The sequence below is a fragment of the Notolepis coatsorum genome (assembly GCF_963971535.1).
Source record: "Notolepis coatsorum genome assembly, chromosome: 3".
NCBI lineage: Eukaryota > Metazoa > Chordata > Actinopteri > Aulopiformes > Paralepididae > Notolepis > Notolepis coatsorum.
Window position 1 is genome coordinate 69193125 of NC_140167.1, and position 18504 is coordinate 69211628.

The window sequence follows — 18504 nt, forward strand, 5'->3', positions numbered from 1 at the left end:
TACGTCCTCTCCACAAGTAAGGCCTCTACTGCCACCGCAGCTGTTAGCGTTGGTCCCGCGGCCTTCACTGCCCAGGCTATTAGCCCAGCCGTTAGCCTAGCTTCCAGAGCTAGTAACGCTAGTCCCCGCTCCGTTAACGCTGTCCAGGCAACTAGCACAGCCGTTAGCCTTGCTTCCCCCGCTAGTACTGCTAACCCCGGCTCCGTTAACACAGTCCATGCTACTAGCACAGCCGTTAGCCTAGCTCCCCCAGCTAGCACGGCTAACCCCGGCTCCGTCAACACAGTCCACGCTACTAGCATAGCCGTTAGCCTAGCTCCCACAGCTAGTACTGCTAGCTCTCGCTCTGTTAACACTGCCCAGACAGCTAGCTCAGGCCCTATAGCTAACAAAGCCTCTGATGCTGGGACCGCCCCGTCGTCCGGCAAGACTCCTGTGGTTAGCTTAGCCCCTGTAGCCAATGTAGCTTCAGCAGCTACCCCCCTAGCTCACCCCTCTAGCACAGGCCCTATAGCTAACGAAGCCTCTGATGCTGGGACCGCTCCGTCGGCCGGCAAGGCCCCTGTGGTTAGCTTAGCCCCTGTAGCCAATGTAGCTTTGGCAGCTACCCCCTTAGCTCTCTTAGCTAACACTGCCCAGGCAGCTAGCACAAGCCCAGTAGCTAGTCATGCCCCTGTAGCAGTTCGCATAGGCCCAGCGGCCCTCACTACACAGGCAGCTAGCACTAGCCCAGTAGCTAGTTCAGCCCCTGTAGCCATTGCAGCTTCGGCAGCTATACCCTTAGCTCTCTCTGTAATGTTATGTCTAGTAACATCAGGGACTATATTACGCTGTGCATGATACCTGTGTAACAGGAGTCAGCCTATAACAGGACGGAGCATGCGCAGGACGACCCCGGGAGTAGCCGGCTAAGCATGCAGTCGTGTTCCGAGTCAACCCATACCTGATGTTGAATAAAGAGTGTTTATACTAAACCAACCGAGTGATTATTCAACATTACATGGTGTCAGAAGTCAACCATGGCAAAGTTCCCACCGCCGAGCAGTTTGGACTTCAGTCATCCGGAGCAGTGGCCTGAATGGAAACGCAGATTCCACAGGTACAGAATTGCGACCAAATTAGACAAAGAGGAGGAAGAAGTGCAAGTGTGCACTCTGCTGTACGCGCTCGGAAGTGAAGCCGAATCGATCGTCAAGACCTTCGTTTATACAGCCGACGGAGATGAAAAAGTATATGCAATTGTGCTGGACAAACTGGACAAATATTTTGTGCCGAAAGTTAACGTCATACACGAGCGAGCAAAGTTCCACCAGCGTGCACAGAAGCGCGGAGAAAGCATGGAGGAATACATCCGCTGTTTACACGAGTTGGCGAGCACGTGCAGTTTTGGAACTGTGAAAGATGAAAATGTAAGGGACAGAATCGTTATAGGAGTATTGGATAAAGAATTGTCACAAAAGCTTCAAATGATGTCGGATTTAAACCTAGAGAGGGCATGCAGACACGCCAGGCAGTCGGAACAGATCAAGGGACAGATTTCCGAACAGAGTGGAGCCACAGAGTTGTGTGAGGTGACGCACACACAAAGACGAGCTTACTCCGCGCGGCCGAGAGGCGCATTTCAACCAGAGAGGAGAGGCAGCTACAGACCCCCCAGGCAGCAGCAGCACGCAGGCACAAGACATGCAGCTCAAGGCAACTGCGACAGGTGCGGCAACCAGCACGCCGAGAGTGATATGTGCGCAGCCAGACGTGCTGACTGTCGCAAGTGCGGTAAGAGGGGCCACTACGCTATTGTGTGTCGCACTCTACAGGTCAGTGATGTGTATGCAGAAGAGCAAACCGAACCTGATGATTATTATTTCTTGGGCTCTATCACTGTGCAGGACTCTAATAAGCCATGGCCAATAAAACTGCAACTCCGGGAAGGTGAGGTTGAGTTTAAAATAGACAGTGGAGCTGACACCAGTGTTATTTCTCAACACACCTATGACGCATTGGTGACAAGGCCGAAGCTGGTGTATACACATACTGTTTTGGATGGTCCAGGGGGCAGACTAATTAACAAAGGCAAGTTCAAAACATTCACTTGTCACAAAGGGACAGAGTACTGCTTCGACATACATGTTGTGGAAGGTCCCACAGTCAACAACCTACTGAGCAGAGAAGTGTCAGTAGCCATGGGTCTCATACAGAGAATGGAAAATGTGACAAATGTGCCCAGTGAGGCAGTGGTACCCAGCGAGTCAGTGGGACTTTTAAAAACAACCCCAGTGAAAATAAAACTGAGGGAAGGTGCAGTACCCTACTCTGTCCACACATCTCGCAGAGTCTCTGTACCCTTACTCCCTAAAGTGAAGGAGGAGCTTCAGCGGATGGTCAAATGTGGAGTTATTGAGGAAATAACAGAACCAACTGAATGGTGTGCCCCGATGGTGGTTGTGCCACGAAAGAATGGTCGAGTGAGAATATGTGTGGGACTAAATCGCCTCAACGAAGCCGTGCAGAGAGAGAAGTATATCTTACCGACTCTAGATGATATACTCCCCAAGCTGGCCGGTTCAAGCATGTTCTCACTGCTGGACGCTGCTACAGGATTTTGGCAAATTCCTCTGGAAAAGGACTGTGCCAAATTAACAACGTTCATCACGCCATTCGGAAGATATTTCTTCCACCGCCTTCCGTTTGGTATATCCAGCGCTCCAGAAATATTTCAGAGGGAGATGAATAATCTTCTCAAGGACCACGCAGGTGCAGCAGCCTTCATGGATGACATAATAGTCTATGGAGAAACCACAGAGGTGCATGACCAACGCCTGAAGACGGTACTGAAAACGCTAAGCGATGCTGGATTGAAGCTCAACGAAGAAAAATGCAAACTGAGACAGTCACAGGTCCAGTTTTTAGGCCACATCGTGGACAAGCGTGGTGTCAGGCCTGACATGGGAAAAGTGGAGGCCATAAGAAACATCCAGCCCCCTGGAAACACCACAGATCTGAAGCGGGTCATGGGCATGGTGCACTATCTTGGACGCTATCTGCCCAACCTAGCAGATGTCACACACCCACTCAATGACCTACTGAAAGCTGACACAGCATGGGTGTGGGGCCCGGCACAAGACAAGGCTTTCACTAAAGTCAAGCAGATGTTGACAGAGGCGCCCCCCATATTAGCCTTCTATGATGTCAGCAAGCCGACAGTTGTAAGTGCCGACGCCAGCAGCTATGGATTAGGAGGTGTTCTCCTTCAAAATCACAGTGGACAATTATTGCCAGTCGCATACTGTTCTCGCACCTTGACAGATGCTGAGACAAGATATGCTCAGATTGAGAAGGAGTGTCTGGCGGCAGTCTGGGCATGTGAAAAGTTCTCCAAATACCTATACGGCCTGGACAACTTCACCATTCAAACAGACCATAAGCCATTGGTCCCACTCTTCAACCTCAAAGACATTGATGCAGTGCCACTTCGTTGTCAACGACTGCTCCTGAGGATGATGCGATTCAACGCGAAAGCGGTGTATGTCCCAGGCAAACTGCTTGTAGTAGCAGACACGCTCTCAAGGCATCCTTCTGCAGCGCTGCACCTGGAGACGGTTGAGCTGTCAGACGACATAGCGGCTCTAGAGGAAGCCACACAGGCAGCATGGCCAATGTCAAGTTCACGTCTGGATGAGGTTAAAGAGCGCACAAAAGAAGACCCAGAGCTACAGACGGTGATACAGTTTGTGAGAAATGGCTGGCCAAGATACGCATCCAAAGTGCCAAGCAACATCATGCCATACTACGCAGTGAAAGATTCCCTTTCAGTATGCCGCAACCTGCTCATCTATGGCGACAGAATCGTTATTCCCAAATGCATGAGGGCAGTAATAGTGGAACGACTGCACGACGGCCACATGGGCATTGTGAAGTGCCGTGAACGCGCCAAGCAGAGCGTCTGGTGGCCGGGCGTCGGTAAAGCCCTGCAGAAGTGGATAGAACACTGCAAACAGTGCCAGGTGACAAAACCCACCCAGAACAGAGAGCCGCTCATGCCAACGCCTCTACCCGACAGACCCTGGTCAAGAGTGGCTGCGGATATCTGCGAAGTGGACAAAAGAAACTACCTGGTTGTAGTCGACTACTTCTCAAGGTATATCGACCTTGTCTACCTACCAGACATGACAAGCGCCACAGTGAGGTCTCGCCTCAGCGCCATCTTTGCAAGGTGGGGCTGTCCCACGACCCTGGTGACGGATAATGGGCCTCAGTTCTGTGGGCATCAGTTTCAGCAGTTTGAAAAGGACTATGACTTTCACCATGTCACAACGAGCCCACATTTCCCACAAGCAAATGGAGCTGCTGAGAGAGCAGTGAGGACGGCTAAACACATTCTGAAACAGAAGGATCCAGCCCTCGCTCTTCTCAGCTACAGAGCAACTCCCATCCAGGCAACAGGATACAGTCCAGCCCAATTGATGCTGGGCCGCCAGATACGTACTCCTGTACCCATATTGGAGGAAAAGCTTATTCCCCGGTGGCCAGACATCAGACTGGTGAGGGCAGCAGACTCCAGAGCCAAGGCTGCCTACAAACACCACTATGACAGACGTCACTCAAGCCGCCCATTGCCCCTACTCAAGCCGGGTGACGCTGTTGCTGTCAAACTTGACAGTCAAAAAGGGTGGACTACAACTGCCACTGTCCTGGACAAATGCAGTGCCCCAAGGTCATACCTCATCCGCACCGGAGGCGGTGTTCTTCGCAGGAACAGGCGACACCTGCGTCTGCTGACTTCACCACTTCCCCAGCCCGAGCATGAGGAGGAAGAGGAAGCAGACGGGGTAATCGAGGAGGAAGCAGACGAACGACAGCTAGAGACGGTGACACCAATCCAGACACCAGCCACGGTCACCACGTTGAGAGGCAGAGTGGTTAAAAAGCCATCACATCTGAAAGACTTTTTCACCTGAAAGACTGTATAGTGAGTGCGTAGGGAGCCAATGAGGCAGAATAATCCTCGGCACCTATGTGGGCAACCGGTAGTCGACCCGGGAGTCTAGTTCAGGTTCATGTGACAGGGCTTGAAAAGAAACTCTAAAAGCATTCACTAACGTTAATAATAAGTATAATATGTTAATTAAAATAGCTAAGGTTAATATTGTAGTCATGTTCCATGGACTGCTAGATAGTTTAATTGGTTTACTTCCCTCAGGTTAAGCTACTCAAAGGAGGGAAGATGTAATGTTATGTCTAGTAACATCAGGGACTATATTACGCTGTGCATGATACCTGTGTAACAGGAGTCAGCCTATAACAGGACGGAGCATGCGCAGGACGACCCCGGGAGTAGCCGGCTAAGCATGCAGTCGTGTTCCGAGTCAACCCATACCTGATGTTGAATAAAGAGTGTTTATACTAAACCAACCGAGTGATTATTCAACATTACACTCTCTGCCCCCACAGCCCCTCAGGCAGACCAGCTTGTTCACATTGGCTGGTGACAAACTAGCTCTCCTCTTCTGCACAATATGGCCTGATAAAGCACACACACTGCTTCTGAAGACTGGCTGCTCACATACACTGCTGCAGAAGCAGGTTTCTCAACAAATTAAATGTCCCGGGCCCCATTACAGTCAGAAATGTGGGAACTACTTTGTCCTCTTCAATTCCATTAGCTATAATGAAGTAATCAAAACGCTCAGTGTAACAGTTCCATAACTCCACATTGTCATCAAACGGTCCAATATTTCCAATAACCCAAGCCATTTCTGTTGTAAACACTCACGATAGTCCAGTCGATCCTTCCTTTAGTGTGTAAAGTGGATTTCCTCTTCTTGTAGATGTTTCCAAGTGCCGGACGACGTGAGCTAACATGCTAACTCGCTAAGCTAACATGGTAAACAAAGGTCCCGACGGACTTATCTTGCATTGCGCAGATTCAGACGTCCTCATCGCCGAATTGTGTTATATCCTGAGGACTTCTTAACCTCACCTGTATAACAATGATTACCGGACCGGACCACTACTTTAGTTTGACACATTATTCAGACTACAGCTCATGTACATACGTGCAATCACTTCCGGGTACCACAGCACTACGGCAAGTATTTAAGGACAATACGTCACACTCCCAGACCCAACTTTGATAATTAGATTAACGGCGTAAATTATATTATCGCGCGATACTAGTCTCGCGTTAACGCAGTGCGTTAACGCCGTTAACGGCCCAGCTCTAGTATATATATATATATATATAAATGCACTTTCGATGCACATTGATTAAAGGTTCAAACGAACTTGAGCTGGAACACAAATATGAGTGACACAGAGGTGTTGAGGTATTCCTGTGCACTATAGAATAGTGGATATGACAATGATAAAACGAATGATAAACGAATGATGAAAGGTAATAGCTATTAATGATGTAAGGAATTGTTTGACAGACAATTAGAATGACAGTGTTATTAAAAGAAGACAGATACGATGTTCTCTTCCAATATGCCTAGACAGAGGTTAACAGGAGAATGCTCCCTTTTCACAATTTGCTGTGATAGTTATGTGTTGGTTCGAGATAAATAAAAATCAATCAATCAATCGTATGCTGTTCATATTTCAAATCAAATGGGCTATACTCGCTACTGAATGCAGTGTTGTAGTCGAGTCACTAAATATCGAGTCGAGTCTCGAGTCCTCAGTGTTCGAGTCCAAGTCCAAGTCACCAAAGAAGAGCCCAATTCGAGTCAGAGTCGAGTCCCCATTACCCTAGTCAGAGTCAGAGTCCAAGTCATCAAGGTTGAGTCCACTCCACAGATGTCTGTTGAAGTTTGAGGTTGTCCCGGTCTTCTCTTCAATCGTTTATTTATATATCGAACATCTAGCAGTGCTCTTGCTGGAATTTGATGTAAAATCTTTGTAAGCAAAGCGCACGATTCGGGGCGTCTCTTTAGGCATCTTTAAGTACTGAACATGAGGGTATCGACGTGAATCCGCTAGGGCTGACCTTCGAAGCTTTTTTTGGCAATCGAAGCTTCGGGGCCGAGCTTCGATTTAATTCGAAGCTTCAAAAAATATATTATTATTGTCATTTTTCTTTAATTTTTTTTTAATTTTTTTTTTCTTATGTTGTGGAACTTGTACAGCACTTTGGTAAACTTTGTTGTTTTTAAATGTGCTCTATAAATAAAGTGGATTGGATTAATGAATTAAGTAGCCCCTTTCGTGACTGTGACCCAGCCAACAAGGTTTCACTCGGCTGTGTGATTTAATTCAAGGTGGATCGCTGTTGTCGTTTGAACAACTTCAGATTTCATGGGAACTACCAATCCCCCAAATCAATGAAGTAAGATTTTGATTATTTGAAATATGGCCTGTGTAGACTAAACTATGCACAGAATTATGTCAGTCTACAAGGTCCGGATTCTACATGGTCCGGCAATGTAGACCTTGTAGACTCCACTACAGACCAATTATCAGTGAATGTTCATGCATTTTTAAGAAGGGCTACTTCCACAAAAAACAAAGAACTCACCAAAACATCTCAGTAGCACCTTATCTAAATGTTCTATTTCATATATGGAGATTCATATTTATTTATGTATTGCATGCATTTCTACATTTTATTTCCTATTTTGTTTAATCATCCCAGTATCTTTCTTTCTTAAGCTTGTGCCATCGAACGAAGCTTCGAGGCTTCGAAGTATTTAAGACAGCCCTAGAATCCGCATGTAGGTGGAACACATGTGTCTGCCCTTGCACAAAATGAAACAATGTTACGGTATTAATATAGTCATCAATATCTTATGCCAAATGATCAGGGCCTATTACAAAAACATTTTTAAATAACTGTATTTATCAATTAACAAGTCAGAGTCCTCGTCTGCACTTTCCGAGTCCGAATGCAGTCAATGCTCGAGTCCAAGTCCAAGTCAGAGACATCAGTGCTCAAGAAGACCAAGATGAGTCACAAGTCCTGAAAATCTGTCCAAGTCCAGGGCCCTCATTCATCAACGTGACTTACGCACAGATATGTGCTTAACCTGTGCGTACGACCATTTCTAAGCAAAGTGTGGGATTCATCAATTTCAACTTGAACTTGACTTCGTGCTTATATTTACCCACAGCTCGGAGCATGCGTAGCTGACGCCCAGTGGTAGAACATCGTTACTACGGCATAAGCGCTCCTCAGTTCTGCATTAGTTTCAACGCGGAAATAAGCTTCCGTGCATTAGTTTCAACACTGGCGTGTTCAACTTCTGTATGACCCGTAATTCATTATAGTTCATTGTAAAATAGCGACAGTAGTGTAACGGGCTCACACGCGAACAAGAGGTTGGCCTGCTTGTTTGGCACGGGGGGGCAGACGCAGAACACCAACCTCCAAACGCGATTAAATATTGTTTCAAATAAAAAGCGAATTATTTTGTGTCATGTTTCCAAATAAGATTGGTCACGAAATGCTTTCTACTTCAATTTGTTGGTTAGAATAGATGACCTCCGTTGAAACTTCACTGAGACTAACATTCTATTTGTGAGCTCCCACACAGATGTGATAATAATAATAATAATAATAATAATAATAATAATAATAATAATAATAATAATAATAATAATAATAATAATAATAATAATAATAATAATAATAATAATAATAATAATAATAATAATAGCTTCATTTTATATAGCGCCTTTCAAGAGACCCAAGGTCGCTTTACATAGATAGGGGGGGGGAATAACAAAGTAACAAACATAGTGGACAGACACAACATATAAATATGATGATGGAATTCATTCAAGTCCTCACCACCCTCGGGTCTTTGCCACCGGCACGGTCCATCGTGATATTGGAGATGGATCGAGCAATAGACTGTTACTGTAGCTGTCAAAGCTCCATCACAAATGCAGTTATGTGAATAGAAAGGGATTCCACTCAGTCAATGTTGCGATGCGCATTTGCCTGATACATGTTGTTGCTGCATGCCGGGAGGAAAGGCATGCTGCATGTTTTCAATTCATTAAATAAAACGGATACTTTTTGCAAGGGTTTACTGACTGTCATACAAATAATCAACCAACTACATACTGTAACTTTTCAGTGCACGTTCTTATTTACATTGTGACAACAGCCTTGTGAGTTCCCGCAGTGACCCGCACACAGACATGATGGAATTCAAGTTCAAGTTTGTATTGATCACATATAGGCAGGCTACACATGGCGTATAGGCTACATCATACATGGCAGTGAGATTCATTGTTCTTGTATATGCTCTCGTATTATTGTTTATATAGGCTACCCAATACTGACATCAAAATAGATTGTATGCCTCTAGAAATCATATGCAGCAGGTAGAAAATTGACGGAAAATCCGTCGCGATTTGGAATAAAGTTGAGGAGAACTTTAATCCCTGGGTATTAATCAAACAAAACGGAAAAAGGCAGTCATATTCCAGCACGGTCTTTATTAGTGTTTGCGCTGCCCAGGCAGCAATGGTTAATAGATATCATATCCGACATCACCGTACGTGTACACGTCTGTCAGCCTGTCTCATAACACGCTTCCCTCGGTTTAGTCCATTCTTCCACATTTCATGGGGGTGTCCATTACCGTATATGGTTAATCGGGGCGGTTTTGGTATGCAAATACGTGAAAGTGTGCACGAGCCACGGCGTAGGACCAAGGTGATATTTATCATGACAGGTGTGCGTAGAACCTGTGTACGCACGTGTGATAAATCCCGTTTTTTTTGTGCGTGCACAGATTCTAAATTCTGTGCTTAAGTATGGAAATAGAACATTTTCTACGTCACGTTGATGAATGAGGGCCCAGGACTCGGTCTCAACTTTCGTCAAGCGCAAATGGGCAACAGTGTTTCCCGCTCGAGTCTTAATTTGTTCTAAAATATTCCCCCCTTGATGAATGAAGACTAGCTCTGGGATCCACTCAGTTCTCCATCCACAGCATCAGCTCCTAGTTTGGCCATTAAAGCCCAAAATGAACTCACAGAGTTATCTACAAATGGACCGCACAGCGCACACTTGTCTCACATTGCCAGACATATCTCCACACAGTGTTTTAGTGCTGTGCCAGCACACACACACGGTGAGCTGAGTTTAGATAGCTTCTGCCTTCCTGAGACAAATGTCCCTCCCCCTCAAAGAGCACTGTTAATGTGAGAGAGAGAGAGAGAGAGAGAGATAGAGAGAGAGAGAGAGAGAGAGAGAGAGAGAGAGAGAGAGAGAGAGAGAGAGAGAGAGAGAGAGAGAGAGAGAGAGGGTGGGGGTGTGTATGTACTATGAGTATGTACTATGATAGTGTACTATGAGTATGTACTATGAGTATGTACTATGATAGTGTACTATGAGTATGTACTATGAGTATGTACTATGATAGTGTACTATGAGTATGTGCTATGATAGTGTGCTATGAGTATGTGCTATGATAGTGTGCTATGATAGTGTGCTATGATAGTATGCTATGAGTATGTACTATGATAGTGTACTATGAGTATGTACTATGAGTATGTACTATGAGTATGTGCTATGATAGTGTGCTATGAGTATGTACTATGAGTATGTACTATGAGTATGTGCTATGATAGTGTGCTATGAGTATGTACTATGAGTATGTGCTATGATAGTGTACTGAGTATGTACTATGAGTATGTGCTATGATAGTGTACTATGAGTATGTACTATGAGTATGTGCTATGATAGTGTGCTATGAGTATGTGCTATGATAGTGTGCTATGAGTATGTGCTATGAGTATGTACTATGAGTATGTACTATGAGTATGTGCTATGATAGTGTGCTATGAGTATGTGATATGATAGTGTACTATGAGTATGTACTATGAGTATGTACTATGAGTATGTGCTATGATAGTGTGCTATGAGTATGTGATATGATAGTGTGCTATGAGTATGTGCTATGAGTATGTGCTATGATAGTGTGCTATGAGTATGTGATATGATAGTGTACTATGAGTATGTACTATGAGTATGTACTATGATAGTGTGCTATGAGTATGCACAGTACATGCATGCTCTCCCACATACCAAAGCCACCCAGAGCTTATGTGTGTCGTAAGACTGTTAACTTGCGCCCAGATGCAGAGTTGAGGACTTAAAGCTGAAGATTGTTGATGGTTAGGAATGAGGACCATGTAGAGTCAACCACATACAAATTACGTTCAATAACAGCATAATCCGATGGCTAGACAAAATGAGGAGCATCGAGGCTCACCCACTAAACCATTAAATCACATGATCCCTTTAAGCTTCTCTGATTGGTCAGAAGGGGGAGCCTCTCTGTGAAGCTTTAGAATGGACTATCTCTCCACTGCTGCTATCCTGGTCAATGCAACTCACTCACAGTAGGTTAGTTATGTTTATGAGTTTATGAGTAGGGTAGGAGCGAAATTCAAACAAAACACTTATCTTAGCTTTTAGCACAGTGTGTGATGAAAAAAATGTATAGTAATGTGGGAAAGGAGAGCGTAGAGACGCAGAGTTGAGGTACTGTAAGTGCCATGGAGAGTGGAGAAGATGTGATTACCATTGTGCCCTGGAATGTCAGGATCAATTTAGCAGGGTGACTTCTAAATGTCCATTTTAGCATAGATTTAATCCCAGCTCCTTAAATCTGTCCCCCTGTTTCCGTGAGGTCTGCTCACCCATTAGAATGGATAATAATAATTAATAATTTAGGACCTGCTCAGAGGTCATCAATCGGCACACATGCGATGCATGCATGCAATTCGTATCTGCGATTAACCCATCCCGTCGTCCTTCCCCCCCAAGGGCAGCCGGGAGCAGACAGGCGTCAACGTGAGCCGCGCCAGGGGACCAATCCAAGTGCTCCTGTCCGTCTTCGTCAAGGACGCCACAGCGTTAGCGATCTATTGTTGTGCATGTTTTTCCATTGGGTTTATCTTATCGGGGGGGGGAAACCCTTGCGAGTGTAGCGTGATCCAATCTGCGTTGTGTCTGGTGTGAGGTGGAAGTAGACTCCGACAACGGTACTCAATTGATGGTTGTTTTATTGGTGATCTCCTGTTATTGAACCAACACAGCACACACAAAACATGGCGTGAGCTACCATCATCACTGTGTAGTCCACCTCTGCTCTCGTTCATGACAAACTCAAAGAGAGCGCGCGCACATTCAAAACAGCGCGCCATCCACAGTTACAACAATTGTTAGCTACTATTAAATACATGTAGCTCAGTACAAGTCAACTTCAGCAAAAACATATGAAATAATATGAAATGAAAGACAGTGTGTAAGCATTAATTAAACCGAAATACAAAAACAACGGTTCATACCTGTTATTGAACCAACACAGCACACACAAAACATGGCGTGAGCTACCATCATCACCGTGTAGTCCACCTGTGATTGCCAAACAGAATACTAGTTAGCACACAACGGTACTGTGGCTGTTTTACACAGGGTGAATTAATGTCATCACACAACAGGGTATTTCAGTACCAAAACCAAAACATAAATCAATTTTACAAGTTATACATAGCAATTAAACCAGATATTAGATAACCGAAAGGGCGTACCTCTGCTCTCGTTCATGACAAACTCAAAGAGAGCGATCACTTCCGCCGGCGTGTCTCTCATCGACAAACCGGCTAAACCATTTTGTACATTGGTTGAAAGTATTTACTATACAACAATTACTCAACTGGAAAGATGACCTATCCTCTCTAAACCCATTATAAAAGACCAAAAGGGATTTCGTTTGGAGAATCAATAACTCAATATGAGGAAATTAATATAAACTAGTAACCAAGGCACCCCTCCAAAAACACTAGAGTGAGCTCGGTCCACTTTGTTCCTTCAAAGTAAGAGTGTTTCCGTCTTGGCCTACTTATTTAAGATGAAAGATAACAGTTTCTGTCCATGATTCTAGCATAACAACTTCACTCTGCTACATTCTCCCCTACTGTTTTATGCCAGATCATGGACAGTGTTCCCTTCAATCAACTCAACAGCGTAAGTATAAACCAAAGAAATAGAAAATAAAAAAAAAAAAAAATTACAATGAGTCAACGCGTCACATGTAACTCGGTGTATTCCCTTAATTCCAAACCTAGAAAATAGGTTGACCAGCTCAAAAGCTATCCGGTGAAGGATCAGGAAAAATAAAGGGGTAGCTAATCCCTCATCTAACCATAGAAAAAAAACATGCCATGTACATATTTATACCATGGAATACACCAAAATTACCAAATCATGTCTAATGCTATAGACAACCATAACTACCAGTATGACCCAAAGAAAATCACACAGCAAAATCAAAGAAAAAAAAGAAAAAAAAATTATAATTAAAAAGAATCACAAAAAAAAAAAAATCGAGACATCTTTTAAGATGACAGCAGCGTCCTGACTCTCTGTACAGCCATCGTCTGAATGAGCCTGTTAACTGGCCTGATCAACCTCCCCAGCCTAGTGTAAACCCCTAGAGGTACCACAACTATACTCGGTTTGACAGTGACAACGGCCGACCCAGGTTCACACACTGGAACAAGTAAGGATGAACTACAGGGGGCCTTCCCCGGAGCCATCATGTCCTCAGTGCCTGACATGGCCAACTCAGGTTCACACACTGGAACAAGTAAGGATGAACTACAGGGGGCCCTCCCCTGAGCCATCATGTCCTCAGTGCCTGACATGGCCGACTCAGGTTCACACACTGGAACAAGTAAGGATGAACTACAGGGGGCCTTCCCCGAAGCCATCATGTCCTCAGTGCCTGACATGGCCGACTCAGGTTCACACACTGGAACAAGTAAGGATGAACTACAGGGGGCCTTCCCCGAAGCCATCATGTCCTCAGTGCCTGATTCCACAGTCGTCGTGTCTGACGACTGATCACTGTCCTGATAAACAATTACAGAGTATGACTCCTCTGATTCAACATCTGCATCTGGTCCCTCCATCCAAAAGTGGCGTGGTTTCTTCAGTTTACACTCCTGCTCCCCACCATTATGTGTCTCAAGTGTAATTCTATGATGTTGATCACTACCCATACCTCCCACCTGCTCCTCTGCCAGCTCTGATACACCCGTCCCTGTCACGGTATCTACTACCCCCTCCACACTGGACTCAGGAAGATGAGCAACCCACCGGGCAGTTCTCAGCTCATCCTGATCAGAATCATCTGTCATTTCCTCACTCGGAACAGTGCCAGGAATAGACACCTCAATCTCTGGCTCATCCCATGACGGCAGAGGCAGGAAATTGACGGGCATAATCAAATTCCTATGAACAGTCTTAATCCTCCCTGTGACAGGATGACGGATACTGTATATGTTCAGCACACTGTTTTTACACACTACAGTATAGACGGCACTCTCCCAGCGGTCAGCTAGCTTTTTCTTGCCTCGCTCCCCCTTATTTGCCAGCAAGACCCGATCCCCCTTCTCTACCGCATGTCCCTTTAACTGTCTATTATACACCTCAGCTTGCCTGGTTTGTTGCTTCTCAGCATGCTTTTGAGCAAGTGCCATTGCTTCCCTCAGATCCTTTCCCAGTGACTGGACATACTTATCCACATCCACCGTATCTCCATCCAAAAGGACACTCTCAAACATGACATCGACAGGTAATCTTGGAGTGCGGCCAAACATCAAAAAGAAGGGTGGGAGCCCTGTGGTCTCATGCACTGTGCAATTATAAGCAAACGTCAAAGAGTTCAACATCTGAGGCCATTTCACCTTGGAACGAGGTGGCAAAGCACGGATCATACTACCTAAAGTGCGGTTTAGACGTTCTGCTTGTCCATTTCCCATAGGATGGTATGGCGTGGTATGGGATTTTTCAACCCCTGCCATCTGAAGCATTTCTGCTATGAGTGCACTCTCAAAATTAGCCCCTCTGTCGCTATGAATGCAGGCTGCAAAACCATAAACAGAAAAAAAATTATTCCAGAGCACCCTAGCCACTGTCTTGGCAGATTGATTGGGACACGGGTAAGCACATGCTAGTTTGGTAAAATGGTCAGTTATAACAAGCACATCAATGGACTTATTATTGGCATCCTCAGCCGACCAAAAGTCAATACACACCAACTCCAGTGGTGCAGTGGTGACTATAGATACCAGCGGAGCCCTAGCCTCAGGCTCAGGTGCTTTGCTCAGTACACATCTCTTACAATGACTCACATATTCTTTGACATCCTTTTCCATGAAGTCCCAATAGAAACGTTGTCTAGTGAGCCACAATGTGCGCTGCTGGCCCTGGTGACCAGCCTCATCATGTACCCCTTTCAGCACCTGTCCTCTCAGAGCGCTCGGTACAACATATTGAAAGACCTTCTTCTTACTCACAACGTGTTTTGAAACACGGTACAACACTCCTAATTTGGTTGTGAGTTTTCCCCACTGTCTCAGTGTGCGGTTTGTTTCTTTTGACTCATGAACTCTCTCTCTTCGAGATGGGCGGCGGCCTCTATCTACAAAGAATTTAACTCTACTAGTAACAGGGTCCTGGCACTGCTTGTCGTACAATTCCTCATGAGTGATGACCGGCAATGGGCTCTGTCCCATGGACACCAGCCTTTCTAACTGCTGCACATGAGAGACTGCTCTCATAGCTGCGCCATCCTCCCAACAGCGATGTGTGTGGAGTACAGCAGATACCTCGTCACGGGATATGCTCCCACTGTCACTACCCACCTCACCACTGGCCTTAAGGGAACTCTGAGTGGACAACCCTAGGCCCTCCCTTCTCACCTCTGGTTCCTCACAGGTAAGACGGAACATGTTCTGTACGTCATCCACCTCCAAACCCTTAGCCTCCCGCAACAAGACATCATACGAGGTCCTTGTCAGCCGGTGCATCACCCTAGGCTTTGTAAAAGGCTCCCTGCTCAGTGCATCAGCTACTGTATTTTTAGGCCCAGGAATGTACTGAATGTCAAAATCAAAAGGTGCCAGCTTAGCCACCCATCTCTGCTCGCACGCATCGAGTTTTGGCTTTGTGAGGATGTACTTAAGTGGATTATTATCTGTCCACACTGTAAATTGATGTCCTCGCAGCCAATGGCTAAACTTGTCGTGTATAGCCCATTTCATGGCGAGAAACTCAAGCCTATGAGCTGGATATTTAGACTGAGCATGATTCAAAGATTTACTAGCAAAAGCTATGGGCCTGGCTGTGCTACACCCTTCCTGCACTTGTGAAAGCACAGCTCCCAGTCCACTAGTGGATGCATCTACAGACAATAAAAATGGCTGAGAAAAGTCAGGGTGAGCCAACAGAGCTTGTCCCACCAATGCGGCTTTTAACGCCTCAAAGGCCTCCCTACCTCCACAGTCCAGTCTGCTGCACTAAGCCTACGAAGGGGGGCAGCTCTCTTCCCTTTTACTTTGCCTCTCCGTGGCTTTTTCACACCCGTGGTCAACTGAAACAGTAGTCTTGCAACTACAGAGCAGTTCTCAATGTAATGTTGATAATACACCACCATTCCTAAAAATGACCGGATCTTATTGGCAGACGGGGTGACCCCATCCGACTCCATAATATCGCTCTCCGTCACACCCACTATAGCCTGCACCTTATCGGGGTCTGTGGCTATCCCTTCCCGAGAAACAATGTGTCCCAAAAACTTCAGTGACTTTCTCAGAAACTGACACTTAGACGGAGACAACTTCAGGTTGTGTTCTCGTAAACGCTGAAATACCATCTCCAGCCTCTGCAAGCTCTCTTCTTCAGACTTGCCAAAGACCAGAAGGTCATCTAAGTAACAGAGAAGACTCAGTGAGTTCTGATCACCAAAGATTGTGAGCATCATTCTCATGAACGTAGCTGGACTGTTACAAAGCCCCTGGGGCATACGGTTATATTCATGTAAACCGAGAGGAGAGGAGAACGCAGTGTATTTCTTATCATCCTCATGCAGTGGGACATTGTAATATCCGGATGTCAAATCCATAGAACTGAAAAAGGCATTGCCTCCCAACGCTGCAAGTACATCTGCTTGATGAGGTAATGGATGTGCATCTTTCACTGTGCGAGCGTTTAACCACCTGAAATCTGTGCACAGTCTCAAGTCCCCATTCTTTTTCCAACAAAGAACAAGGGGGGATGCATACTCGCTACTCGACTTCCTAATTATCTCCCTGTCCTCCATCTCGTTCAGAGTCTCTCTCAACTTTTGGTAATGGGCGGGGGAGAGCCTCCGGTAAGGTAACCGAAAGGGCCGATCGTCAGTCAGTCGGATACGGTGACAGAAGCCACTAGCCTCACCACAATCCAACCGGTGTCTAGAAAACACATCCTCATAGTTCTCAATTAGGTCAGTCAGTCTATCTTTCCAGACTGGTGAGACCTGACAGTCATCAACTGGTTCTGGAGCCCTAGACTAGCCAGTCTATCATTCCCCCTAGCTACATTGTTGCTAGCACAACTCTTAGCTGTAAGACTGTGATGAGAGCTGCCACTACTTACTCTACCGGCATTCTGGTGGACTGACGTGTTCGTATCACTGTCAAAATCTTCTAATGCAATGCATGGATACACGTCAGCCACTTTCGCATTCCTTCTCAAGGTGATAGCTTTGGTAGTCGGATTTATAATCTTGACAGGAAGCCACCCATCCCCCCAGAGAGGTGTAACTACCCTGCCAACTAGTATGTTACGGTGCACACAACGAGAGGCGCTGGGCTCAACAATAACAGTACTTCCCATAGAAAGTTTTGTCCTGGGTGGGAGACGACCCCACACTACATGCTCACTCATCGGTTCAAGTGTTACGGCCTGTTTCAACTTGACTGTTCCCACTTTGTCAGAAATTTCCTCCCCCCTCCATCTCTCAAGGTTGGCCATGAACCTGATAAACTGACTGTTTTCGTCCTGACATGGTGACTCAGCTTTTCCCAATATGCGCCAGTAGGCCCCCGTGGATTTGAACTGTCTGATTAAGGGCTTCATCACATTGGTGCCTATAATGAGCTCATCAACCTGACCTTCCACTATCAAGACTGGTACTATGTATTCAAAACCGTAAAGCTTAAGTTTCAGCTCACACGTTCCCACCGGACTAGTCTGTTTCCCACCACACCCCACAAGAACAACATTGGTAGTCGATATCAAATCACCCGTCACTACTCCTGCCTCCCTCAGCCGAGGAACCACATCAGCGCGCAGAGAAGTAGCCATGGATCCGCTATCTAACATCCCCTGTAACTCAACCTTGTCTCCTGTTAATACGGTGGTGAACTTTGGGATGTTCTGGTCACATTCTGCATAATTACTGTCTTGTCTTTGGGTGCTGCTTCACAAACGGACGTATATACAGACTGAATATCATCATTGCAATTGGAGGAAAAACCATAGGGGCCCACATTGTCCTCCTTTGAATGAGGGCCGGCTAGTTTTCCGGAGGAGGACCAGCCTGTCTCTGACCAGGGGGCTGTCTAGGAGTGGTCTGCCCACAATAGATACCAATATGCCCTGGACCCAGACACTTGAAACACAGCCTGTGCGTCCTACAGTGCGTCCTAGTGTTG